The sequence below is a fragment of the Canis lupus genome, chromosome 21, assembly GCF_048164855.1.
Source record: "Canis lupus baileyi chromosome 21, mCanLup2.hap1, whole genome shotgun sequence".
In the NCBI taxonomy this organism is placed as follows: Eukaryota; Metazoa; Chordata; class Mammalia; order Carnivora; family Canidae; genus Canis; species Canis lupus.
The window spans coordinates 20,954,977-20,968,241 of NC_132858.1; the positions used below are offsets into that span (position 1 = coordinate 20,954,977).

At 42.1% G+C, this 13,265-nt stretch overlaps 1 long non-coding RNA gene and 1 pseudogene across 1 annotated transcript; one reads left to right on the forward strand and one right to left on the reverse strand.

Moving 5' to 3' along the window:
- Positions 1-208: 208 nt before the first annotated feature.
- Positions 209-5,284, reverse strand: LOC140612841 (uncharacterized). The gene is made up of 3 exons (XR_012013954.1): positions 4,702-5,284; positions 4,033-4,213; positions 209-2,342 (listed from the first exon to the last, which is right to left on the reverse strand). It is a non-coding gene; the product is annotated as an uncharacterized lncRNA (long non-coding RNA).
- A 27-nt stretch (positions 5,285-5,311) lies between these two features.
- Positions 5,312-6,569, forward strand: LOC140612840 (L-lactate dehydrogenase B chain-like; annotated as a pseudogene).
- Positions 6,570-13,265: the final 6,696 nt, after the last annotated feature.

Genomic DNA, 13,265 nt, shown 5'->3' on the forward strand with positions numbered 1-13,265 from the left:
TAAGGAATTTCAGAAGGTATATGTCCCGTATCACAGGAAGTCCTGAGGTAGCGTAGCCTTGGAGCAGGTTGATTCAACAACTCCACCTTTATCAAGGGAGAAGGTTCTTTTCACATGGCTACTCCACCACCCTTGCTGCCAGCTTCATCTTTAGGAGGAGAAGATGGCTGCAGCTGCCCCCCCCGACCCCCACCCCTCACATCCAGATTTGACAAAACTCACAGGAACAATTAAAGACTATCTTTTCTTTTGACTCACACTTAGGAACAAGGAAAGTTGGAAGTCCACAGGAAACTTGCCTTCTCTTCTCATTTGCAAGAATCAGGGCACAAGCTGAATTAAATTACTGGGAAAGGGACCACTCCCTTGAACTGGGAGTGAAGGCAGTGTCCCCTGAGACAAAACACTGTGTTCCAGGACATCTGAATTCCTGAACAAAATGGAGATTGTGCTGGGAAGGAAGAGAGATGTGGGGATGCTGGGTAAGCTCTCCAATTTGATCTCACTCCAAGTTCCCCTGGTTTTCTCCACCACGGCTACATGAATCTTCTTTCACATCCTTGTCTGTACCTGCTTCTTTTGGTCAGAATCTTCATACATGCTCTTACCTGCCCCAGGAATGCTTCCCTCTGGGTAAATCCAAAGTATCCTTCCAAGCTCAGCTAAAGCATTACTTCCCCTTGGACTCACCCTTGACACCTGCAAAAAGATCAGATCTCTCTACTAGATAGACCCTCTTAGAACCATGGATTTCTCCCTTGTAGCATTCACCACTGCTGTAGTTCCACATGGATTTCTGTGATTATCCCATCAATACTTCTCTCCGGAAGTATTTCAGACTGTATCATCAGTACAGTGTCTGACACAGAACAAAACCCCAAAACACAAAACTCAAAGAATCATGAGTTGCATGAATGAAAGAGTTTGAAATCAAAGGGAGTGATTTTAGTTAAGGTGACATTTACCTGGGCATTATAAGATCTGTAATCCAAAATGGAAATCTTTTGAGAGTGAAAGGGGTTCACTTAATAATTAAGCCAAGAAAAAAAAATAATAATTAAGCCAAGACAATTGGGTAAACCAAGACAGTTCCATGAAAACCAGGATCTATGTTTACCCTCTCTGTCCCTCCACATTATCTAGAATCTTTCCAATACTTCTGTTGTTGTTGTTATTTGTGGGCGTTTCTTTTTGTTTGTTCATTTCAAGTTTTTCCAATACTTCTTCAGGAAAGAATAGGACATGCATTTCCAGAGAACCACACTCACACTGGGGTGCCTCTCTTGAGACTTCCAAGGTGACCTTAGTTTTCCTGGTTTATGTCTATGAGCCTTTGGGGGCACATCATACAACTTAAGTACAGATCCGTGGAGTGTCCATAGTTTGCATATTTTTCTATACCTGATAGTCATCGAGAAATCTGCTCTGTTACTTGCCATTAGTGGGAATGTAATGTGGTCTACCTTTCTGGAGCACAATTTGGGAGTTTATCTTCAGAGTCTTCAGAAAATGATATATCCAGCAATTCTACTTGTAGGGATTTGTTCCACAGAACAATCAGATAACTCGCCAAGATATTCGTACAAGAATTTACTGTAGAAAAAGTCCCCAGTCCTCTACCCCTCCCTGGATCCACACCGTTTGCCCATCATTGTGCCAAGCTGTTCTACTCTGTGTGGTTGGCCACATGGCTTGCATTTTGGCCAACAGGATGTGAGCAAATAGGACACCAGCAGAGGCTTGCGAAAGGGCTTGCACATTGCTGTCTCGGAATAGCCACAGGAACACGCTGGGGCTAGCCTCCTGAAGGATAACTCACCCGGACAGACCAGAACTGCCCTGGTTGTCCCAACTGTGAGCATCCTAAAGAAGCCAGTAGCCACCCAGTCGCAGACATGTGAACAAGTCAAAATGAGGATTGCTCAGCTAACAGGTAGCTGACTGCAAAGGTATAAGTGAGCCCAGCAGAGAACAGCCCAGCCGAGCCCAGAGTAGCTGAACTCCTGCAATCTTGTAAAGTAAACAAATGTTTATTCTTATAAGCCACTGCCATTTTATGGTCACTCACTAGGTAGCATTATTGTGTCAAAGGCTACCTGAAACAATTGCAGTACATTCAATAATTGAAGAGTGGCAGGATATCATGCAGCCATTAGGAATGTTGTGTAGGGGATCCCTTGGTGGCTGGGCAGGTTTGGCACCTGCCTTTGGCCCAGGGCTCAATCCTGGGGCCGCGGGATCAAGTCCCACATCGTACTCCCGGCATGGAGCCTGCTTCTCCCTCCTCCTGTGTCTCTGCCTCTCTCTCTCTCTCTCTCTCTGTCTATCATGAATAAATAAATCTTAAAAAAGAAAAGAAAAAGGAATGTTGTATAGATGGACACTGACTGGAAATGTTCACAAGAGACTGATAAATTAGAGAAGGAATGCAAAACACTGTATACAATATGACACCATTTTCATAAAACATACATGTCTGCACCTGCAAATGAAAGTGTCAGGTCTGATATACAACAAGAGGCTTGACATGGTTATCTCTGGGTGGTAGGATTTGGGGTGTTTTTCATCTTTTGTTTATCCACATTTACAGTTCTATAAGAATATGTGTTACTTGCATAATTTTTCAGGCAGAGAAAAAAAACATATTTGTTATGGAATACAACATCTGTTTGATGACCTTTCGGTTTACCAGTAATAAATAATCCTGAGTGGCTTTCAGGTACCTGTTAGGGTAGGGTCATTGGTACTTTATGTCTACAGCATCCTGTGTGGGAAACTTGGAAACATCACCTCTTCTGAGATCCACCAAGGAGTGTGGGTAGTAGAACATACTTCTCTAATCCCCCGCCCCCCACCCCCACCCCAGCAAACCTGAGAAGAGAAGCTCTGTGTGGGTGGAGGTGGCTTCACACCAGCCCCAAAGTTTAGAAGAAACCTATGTTTCCAGCCCCCTGTTAGAGCCAGGACACCGCAGAGCCCCCTCCCCCAGAGACAAGGGCTGAGGACACTGGGAGCCACCAGAGCACCCTGGCAACTTCCTGCCTACAGGGCTTAGTTACAACCCTTGAACAAACAAAAGAGACCTTTCTCTAAATCCCTACTGACGGCTATCAAATTCCATACATTCAGAATAAGGAATTCAATGCCCTAGGGCAGGCCAAGCATCCCTAACACTAATTCCTTCCTCCCTCCCTCCCTCCCCCCTCCCTCCCTCCTCCCCTCCCCTCCCTTCCCTTTCCTTCCTTCCTTCCTTCCTTCCTTCCTTCCTTCCTTCCTTCCTTCCTTCCTTCCTTCCTTCCTTCCTTCCTCTCTCCCTCCCTCTCTCTCCCTCCCTCCCTCTCTCTCTCCCTTCCTGCCTCTCTTTCTCTCTCCTTCCCCCCTTCTCCTTCCTTATCCAACATTTTACAGTTAGATCCTCATTTAAAATCTGCCCTACTTTATAGCAACTCTATCCCTGCACTCTCTTTGTCAATCCTCAATTTGTAATAAATCCCACATTCTTTTTTTTTTTTTTTCCTGCCACAAGTGCTGCTGTTGCTCACACCTGCTTCACGGAGCTGGTGAAATCACACATCAGGCTGAGGGGTTCTACAGCAGCCATATAATAATAGTATTATTATATGTAATCCCATTCCAGCTGGCTGTCCCTAAAAACCTGAATTTCTTTTTCACATTACTACTTATTTCCTCATTTTCCCCCCTAATTTGAGTGGATCTTAAGCTTTTCAATCTTTTCTATGCCCCAAAACCTCTGCTTCTGCCCACTCATACTCCGTGGAGACACTGAGTCTTAACATGTCAGATCCAAAGGCTGGCCTTCCTCCTCCTCCAACTGCCTTCTTGTGTCCTGTTAACCAACACGCGCCCCCCCCCCCCCCAGCTGCCACCCCCATCTCCCGCCAAAGTTCTTGGTCCCAATCCAACAGGTTTCCCCAGGACAGACAGGAGTCCATAAGGCGCTCCAGGTGATGCGTGGATCTTCTGAAATTAATGCAGAATTTTGTTCTTGTGTCAATGTTTAGGTGCAAGTACCTGGCTTTCATCTAATTTCCTTGATGGGGATCCCTGGGTGGCGCAGGGGTTTGGCGCCTGCCTTTGGCCCAGGGCGCGATCCTGGAGACCCGGGATCGAATCCCACGTCGGGCTCCCAGTGCATGGAGCCTGCTTCTCCCTCTGCCTGTGTCTCTGCCTCTCTATCTTTCTCTCTCTGTGACTATCATAAATAAATAAACATTTAAAAAAATTTTTAATTTCCTTGATGGAGAACTTTGCTTCATCAGTTGCCTATTCTTTCTTGCATTTTTTTAGGCTCTTCCATTTTCGACTGGCATCCTCTTCCCTCTCTACAAATAATCTAGGGCCGTGGACAACCATAAAGTATAATTGCCAGGTATATTAGCCTGTCCAGGCCATAACAAAATACCACAGGCCGGGTGGCTTTAAGAACAGATTTTTTTTCCCATGTTTTGGATGTTGGACATCCAATATCAGAGCCCCCGCGGCTGGTCTCTGGTGAGGACTCTTCCTGGATCATAGATAGCCACCTTCTTGCTATATCCTAAGATGGCCTTTCTCTGGTGTGTGCATGCAGGCAAGCTATGAGGGGGAGATCTCTCTCTTCTATTTCTTCTTCCTTTTATAATGCCATTAGTCATATCAGATTAGGCCCCTGCACTCATGAGCTCATTTAACCTTTATTACCTCCTAAAGACTTCATCTCCAACTATTGTCACACTGGGAATTCGGGCTTCCACGTATGATAGAGGGAGGGTAGCAGGCGGGAAACACAGTTCAGTTAATAGCACCGGAGATAAAAATAGCTTGGTCTGAGATATCAAAGTTGTACTCTTTGTTAAATTGGCAATGGTTTCCTAACTCATCTTCCTGCTCTTTAATCTACCCTTCCTGGCACAGTCATCATTAACTGGAGGGAGAGACAGGGAAGTGCCCTTCCCCCAGGTAAGATAACGCTCTGGAAAGTCTTGTTCACTGGAGAGTAGTTCTTTGTCATGGAGAACACTCTGAGCATAATGGTTACTGGGTTCAGAATGGTTACTTTAGAACATTGTCTTTTTTTTTTTTTTTTTTTTTAGAACATTGTCTTCTTCACGTGACTCTTACAGCCAGTTGTCTTGGGGCACAATGGCAACTCTTTTTTTTTTTTTTCTTTAGTGTACTTTTGTATGTAGGTGGAATCACTATAGTATATAATTTCTTAACTATATATGCATATTTGCTGATATAACATTGAAATTTTTTTAATAAAATAATTTTTATTGGTGTTCAATTTACCAACATACAGAATAACACCCAGTGCTCATCCCGTCAAGTGTCCCCCTCAGTGCCCGAACAATGGCAACTCTTAAGGGAAAACTGATTGCACCAGTTGCAGAAGAAGAGGTAGCGATCCCAAACAATAAGATCACTGTAGTTGGTGTTGGACAAGTTGGTATGGCATGTGTCATCAGCATTCTGGGAAAGTCTCTGGCTGATGAACTTGCCCTTGTGGATGTTTTAAAAGATAAACTCAAAGGAGAAATGATGGATCTACAGCATGGGAGCTTAATTCTTCAGAAACCTAAAATTGTGACAGATAAAGATTACTCTGTGCCTGCCAATTCTAAGATTGTGGTGGTGACTGCAGGAGTCCGCCAGCAGGAGGGAGAGAGCCGCCTCAATCTGGTGCAAAGGAATGTTAATGTCTTCAAATTCATTATTCCTCAGATAGTCAAGTACAGTCCTCATTGTATCATAATTGTGGTTTCCAACCCAGTGGATATTCTTACATATGTTACCTGGAAACTAAGTGGACTACCCAAGCACCGTGTGATTGGAAGTGGGTGAAATCTGGATTCTGCTAGATTTTGCTATTTTAAGCCTGAAAAATTTGGCATTCATCCCAGCAGCTGCCATGGATGGATTTTGGGAGAACATGGCGACTCAAGTGTGGCTGTGTGGAGTGGAGTGAATGTGGCAGGTGTTTCTCTTCAGGAACTGAATCCAGAAATGAGAACAGACGACGACAGTGAAAATTGGAAGGAAGTGCATAAGACGGTGGTTGAAAAGTGCCTATGAAGTCATCAAACTAAAAGGATATACCAACTGGGCTATTGGATTAAGTGTGGCTGATCTCATTGAATCCATGTTGAAAAGTCTCTCCAGGATTCATCCAGTGTCAACAATGGTGAAGGGCATGTATGATATTGAGAACGAAGTCTTCCTGAGTCTTCCGTGTATCCTGAATGCTTGGGGCTTAACCAGTGTGATCAACCAAAAGCTGAAGGATGATGAGGTTGCCCAGCTCAAGAAAAGTACAGATACCTTGTGGGACATCCAGAAAGACCTAAAAGATCTGTGACTTCTGGCTTTTAGGCTGTAGAAATTTAAAACCATGATGTGATTAACTGTGAGCCTTTAGTTTTTCATCCATATACATGGATCACAGTTTGCTTTTATCTTCCTAAATATGTGAATCTGGGCTCACAGAATCAAAGCCCATGCTTGGTTTAATGCTTACAGCATGAGCCATGAATAAATACAATTAACTATTGTAGTGTAGGGAAAAAAAAGAAAAAAAAGAATGGTTACTTTCCCCTTCTACCTACCAGAGACAGAAGGTGATTTTTCTCTTGACACTTCACCATGAGAACCTGGTGGCATTCATGGCGGTAAAACCCATAAAAGTCTCCCCTCTGCCCTCAAGCCTATAGCACTCAGGAGATGCTCATTCTCCCTGTAGTCGACACATTGACTCCAGCAATTCAGCAAAATTGCCATTTTAGTGTTCCTATCAGTTTTTGGTTCCAGCAGCTTCTGCTCCAGGTAAACTAACCGTGGCTCTGCATTCACCTATCTGTCTGGATTTGAGGGTGATGGTTTGCTCTACAATCTCAATTTTCTGGTGGGTCCAAGAAGTCACTGATTCTCAGTTTGTTCAGCTTTTTTTTTTTTTTTTTCTGTTATTGTAAATCCAGGAGTGACAACCTCTAAGGTCTTTATTTGTTGAAGCTGAAACTGGAAGTCCTGAGATAGGCTAGTTTTTCATTGCCTGAGGCTAACTCTTTCATTGGCTACTTCAGCTTTGCCCCTGAAATCCAACAGTTGGTAGTAACAGGCCCGTCCATTTAAATTTATTGAGACTTGTTTTATGGGCCAGAAAATGTTTTATCTTGGTGAATTTTTACACGTGAGAGTAATATGTATGCTGCTGTTATTGGGTGGAGTTTTTTAAAACGTTAATCAGGCCGAGCATTGCTAGAGTTGTTCAAGTCTAGTATATTTTTGCTGATTTGCTACTTGTTCCATTAGCTATTGAGGGAGCATTTTCTAAAAACTTATGGCCAGAGCTGTGTATTTGTCTATTTCTCTTTGCTATTTTTTTCCTTCATTTATTTGAAAGTTTTGCTATTAGGTGCATTAACATTGAGGATTGTTATACTCACTTGATTAAGTGATCCCTATGTGATTGTGAAATGTCTTTCTTTACTCTTGGCAATATTCTATCCTCGGAAATATTCCTTATCTGATATAAATGTAGTCACTCTAACATTCTTTTGATTAGTGTCAGCATGGTCTATTTCTTCTATCCTTTTCACCTATTTGTATCTTTATATTTAAGATGCATTTCCTGTAGGCAGCATACAGGTGGGAGTTGCTTTTTTATATAATTTGACAATCTCTGCCTTTTAAACTGGAGTGTTTCTACAAATTACCTTTAATATGACCATTAACATGGTCAGGTTTGAGTCTATCATCTTGCTATTTGTTTCTACTTATCTCCTCTGTTCTGGGTTCTTTTTTTTCTCTTTGGGATTGAGTACTTTTTATGACTCCATTCTATGACCTTTGTTGGTTCATTCAACTCTTTGCTTTGATACTTCTGTGTTGCTTTAGGGTTTAGAGGAGACTTCACATTAATAATGGGAGTTGAAGAGTCAATTGCTAAGGATGAAGACTCATGGGACCCAAAATGGCCATGCTTACAAAGACATATAGATATAGATGTAGATATAGATACAGATAGATAGATATCTCCACAGCAAATACATACCAACATTAAAGTAAAAACATGCATCCCAACCAAAGGCCATCTCACAGTGGGGGGGTCTGGAAATGTCAGAAGGAGTCTTCTATTGCCTCCTTTTTCTATAATGGCCACACAGCCAAATGCAATTTATGTCTTGGATCAGGAACCACTGTTGTGTATATTGAACACCTCAGAACCAAGTAGCCCCAGATGGCACCTTGTCCAGTCATGTCCAGTCATATTCTTGCTACATGGCGGACTCCTCCAGGAGTCTCAATCGATGCCGGAAAGTTGTAAAAATCGCCCCCAAATTTCCTGGACCCTTGGTTTCAAGGCAATACTATGAATGGGTATGTTTCATGCCTTTGCTATGCAGAAACTTAAGCAAAATAGCTCAGATTAAGTCCTGACCCACTGGAATTAACCCTTACAGCATAATCTTTACTATGTCATGGTCTACCATCCAGTGATACTTCACTACTTCATGTGTAATATAAGAACCTTAAAACAACGGACTTCCATTTCTCTCCTCTGGGCCTATATCCTATATACAGTTGTAATTATGTGTCTTACTTATGCATGTGTTATCAACCCCACAATACATTGTTATTATAGTTGAGAAGTCAATTACATTTTTAAATAAACGTTTTAAATAAGAAAAAAATGTCATAATATTTACCCTTTCGGTGACCATTTCTGATGCCTTTGGTTTCTATGTGTTCAGCCAGATTTCCAGCTGGTGATGCTTTCCCTCTGCCTTTTTCGTCTCTCTGGTCCTCCTTTACTGCTTTCTTTTGCATTAAGTGAATGTTTTCCAGTGTAGTATTTTCAGTCCCTTACTGTTTTTTTTCAACCATATATTTTTTGAGTTATTTCCTTAATACTTGACCTAAGGCCTATGTTCTACATCTTAACTCATTAGAATCTACGTTAGATACACGAACTTATTGCAACGAAATATAGAAATGTTCATTCTCGATAACTATTCTCTTTTCCAGCACGTGCTATTATTTTTACACATATTACATCTACAGATATGTTACAAACCTAACAATACATTGCTATAATTATTACTTTATATAATTTTATGTCTTTTAAAGGAGCTGAAAAAAGAAAGTAAAGCAAATATATATTTATAGCTTTTGTTATATTTACCTTTTATTTGCCTTTTCTGGTTCTTTTTATTTGTCCTGTGGATTTGGTTTTATTTATCATCTGATCTAATACAGTCCAATATAGCTTTGTTCCCATCCACTTCCTTTATACTGTTATTGCCAAATATATTATGTATCTATATGTTATAGGCCTAACAATACGACTATATACATATTTTACATATACATTTTAAAATCAGTTATGGGGAGAAGAAATATGCATTTATATTGCCTTTTATAATTATGTTATTATCTTTACTGGTGCTTGTGTGTGTGTGTGTGTGTGTGTGTGTATGCGTGTGTGTATTTGAATTAGTTTCTTGGGTCGTTTGCTTTCTGTCTGAAGAACTTCCTTTAATACTTCTTGTAAGGTAGGTCTGTGAGCAACGAATTCTCTGGTTTTGTTTATCTGGCAATGTCTTTATTTCATCACTACTTTTGAAAGGTAGCTTTGCTGGATGCAGGATTTCTGGCTGGTGGGCTATAGGATCTGGTTTCCCTCATTGGCACTTCTTGTTGCCTCTATTTTTTTTTCCCTGTCTTGTAATTTTCTTTGAAAACTGGATTATTTTAGATAACATAGCCTAGAACTCTAGATAGTGGTCTTCCTCCTCTAGGTCTTCTCCTTGTTGTTTGCTTGTTTATTTGTTGATAGTCCAGTTGGCTGGAGTCTTTTAGGGGAAGTCTCTTCCCTCACATTGTGAAGCGTCTGACATTGCTCCTTAGGAGGTGCTACCTCAGACATGCATGGAACCACAGTGGTTTAAGCAGGGCTCTTTTTGACTATTTCCTAGACCACAACCAACTTTAGGCACCACTAATTGCCAGCTAATTGCTCTATAGTTTTAGCCAATGTCCTGGGGCAAAGACAGCTCCCCAGTCAGATCCCATTAAACTCATAATCCTTTCCAGGGGTAATTTTTTGAGATTGGTGTTTGAGGTGTGCTCTGACCCCAGGAGGGCTCTTCTTCGCTGTCTCTTTTCCCGGTTCTCTCTGGTAAACTAGCTGGCTTGTGATTTCATGTGTGTTTTTATCACTTAATTAGCATCCTTTCTTTTTAGCTTAAAGACAGCCCTTTAATGTTTCTTGTAAGGCCAGTTTATTGGTGAACCCCTTTAGCTTTTGCTTTTCTGGAAAACATTTTATTTCTCCTTCAGTTCTGAATGATAACCTTGCTAGGTAATGTATTCTTGTTTGGAGGTGTTTCTCCTTTCAGCACTTTGAATGTATCATACCACTCTCTTCTGGCCTGCAAAGTTTTCGCTGGAAAATCTGCTGATAATTTTATGAAGATTTTCTTGTAACACATTTTTTCTTTCTTGCTGCTTTTAATCTTCTGACATTTTTATTGTAATGTGTTTTGGTGTGGGTCTCTTTGGGTCCTCTTATTTGGAATTCTCTAGGCTTCCTGGATCTAGATGTCTATTTCCTTCCTCAAATTAGGGAAGTTTCAACCAGTATTTCTTCAGATAAGACTCCTGCCCCCTTTTCTCTCTTTTTTCCTTCGGAGAAACTTATGATGAGAATGTTAATGTATTTGAGTCACTAAATGATCTCTACTCTTTTTCACTCTTTTATTTGTATTTTTACTGCTCTGTTTGGGTGAGTTCCACTGCTCTTTGAGTTGACTAATCCTTTCTTCTGCTTAGGCTGTTGAAGGCCTGTAGTGTATCTTTGAGTTCAGTTATTGTATTCTTCAGCTATGTGACTTCTGTTTGGTATTTTCTTATATTTTCCACCTCTTTGTTGCACTTTACACTGTGATCATCCCGTTTTCCCCATTTGGTGAACATCTTTATGACCATTACTTTTAATTCTTTATCAGAGATAAGTATAAGTCACTTCTCTTCATTTTATCTGAGGTTTTATCTTCTGTTTTTTTTTTTTTTTTCATTTGGAACATATTCTTCTGTTTTGTTTTTTTGTTTTCTGTTTAGTTTGACTCTCTGTGGTGGTTTCTATGTAGTAGATGAAACAGTCCCCTCTCCCAGTCATGAAGGAGGGGGCTTGTGTGGGAGATGAAACTTGTCACCCAACCTTGCCCCAGGTCTTTGTTGTCTCTCAAACCTTTGTGCTTGCCCAAGCAGTCTATTATAGGTTTAATAGCTCCCAGTAGTTCAGGATGTACCAAGACTTGATAATGTCCCAAAGAGGAGGATCTCAGCAACTAGTAAGTCGGACTTACTAGAAGTCAGACTCTCAGGCATCAGTTTTTAAAGATATGCAAATATATATAGTCCTGTGGGATCACAAGCACAAGCCCCACTGGCCACCAGAGCCAAGCAATGTAAAAGTGTCCCCTGGGAGGAGCCATCAGAGTGGGCACCAGACATGGGTACCCTCTAGGAGACACTGGTGCTCTGGACTGCAGCAGAGGGTAAGGCTAAAGGTAGAGCCTGCCCTCTGATTATCTCTGGAAAGGATCACAGCCCCCCTAGATGGATGTGTAATTAGAAGTCTGCTTCTAAGTCTAAGCCTGATGATGCTTAGCTAATAGGCCTCTTTCACAGCTCTAAGCTGCCTCTTGCTGTGCCCTGGGGGTGGCAGCTGTTTAAGAATTCTGCATCCTTTGATTATAGTGCTGTGGACCCAGTAAATAAGTCTTACTGGCCATCAGAGCTGGGTGATATAGAGGTGCTCTCTGGCAGCAGCCACAAAAATTGGCATACCAGATGCAACTATGAGCTCCTTTCTGGGTGACAGAAAGTAAGCTCCTTTCTGGGTAATTATTAGAGTCCTACAGGACAAGGATTGCAAACTCCTTGGTCTCTGGAGCCAAGTGATCAAGAGAACTCATCAGGCCACAGCAGCAAAAATCAGGACACCATATGTGTGTCAAAGCTCCCTTCCAGGAGATGCTGGTGCTCTGGCAAACGCTTTCATAGGAAGTGGGGAACCTCCTTCACTTTAACCCTGGGTGCAATTGGCCATCCCTGAGCCTGAAGCCGATGAGCCTGAGGCCCAAACTTCCCTATTTCTTGGTTTCTTGGCTCACTACAATCTTGTGGGTCTTGGGATATGAGCCCCATTGGTTTTCAAAGTTAAATGTTTTTGCAAGGTTGTCTCTCAACTGTATGTCTTAAGAGTTCGGATGCTCGATGTGGGTCTCAACAGTTTACAGTAGGTGAACTGTTTTGTTTTTTCTACTTTAAATAAATTACATTTTTGAAATGGTAAAGGAAACCTAAATTCCAAATAAATAAGGTATTTTAAAAAGTAGAGGGTGGCGATGGGAAGAATAGTCATTTTGACATTTGAGGTTCCACAAAAGAAACAAAAAAAGTGATGCCATCCCAGGGGAAATGACATAAACTTCTTTGGATTCACAGCAGTACTAGAATTCTCTGGTAATTCCCACAGGAGCCAAGACTACCTCTGGAACAATCTAAATATTGGAAACCACTAGTGTCTGGCAGAAAGCCAACTAGAACAGGGCAGAGGATGTGCCGCCCTCAATCCCGAGAGTCTGGATCAGTCCCAAGGGCCCAGGCCTGCCTGTGGCAAAGTTGTGAATAAGCAAAGCAAAGACTGTCTCCAATCTCCACCCACTTTCCTATTCCCTTCCCAATCCTTCTCCTCCTTTTAAGCCTTGATCTCTGGGCCTCCTCCCACTCCTCCTTCTCCCCCCCTACTCAGTTCACATCCTGCCTGTGTGATGAGCACCGAAGGTACAAAGCCACCCACCTCAGTGCCCTCACATTTTAATAGGGAGCTCGCCTGCACCCGAAGTAACTGTTGCTTTATTGCTGGAAATTTAAGCCTCTATACTGATGGTGGGTGACATATCTCTTCTTAAGCACCGCACTGCCTGCCCTAAGAAGGTTGTGACACTGAGGTTGACATCCCCACATCTCACCGTGGGCAGGTGGGGATATACAGGGTCACAAGGGCATGACCTCAAACTCCACTGCTCACGCCAACTCACACAGGACCTTATTTTCCCTCATATACCCACAGCCCTGCGGTCTGGCTTAGCCTATCATCTTCAGCCTCAGTGCAGATGTCCCTTTCTTTGGGACGCCTTCCCCCAATGGATCCCCAAATGTGGGTCCTGTCCCTCTGATGTACCCCCATAATACTGAAC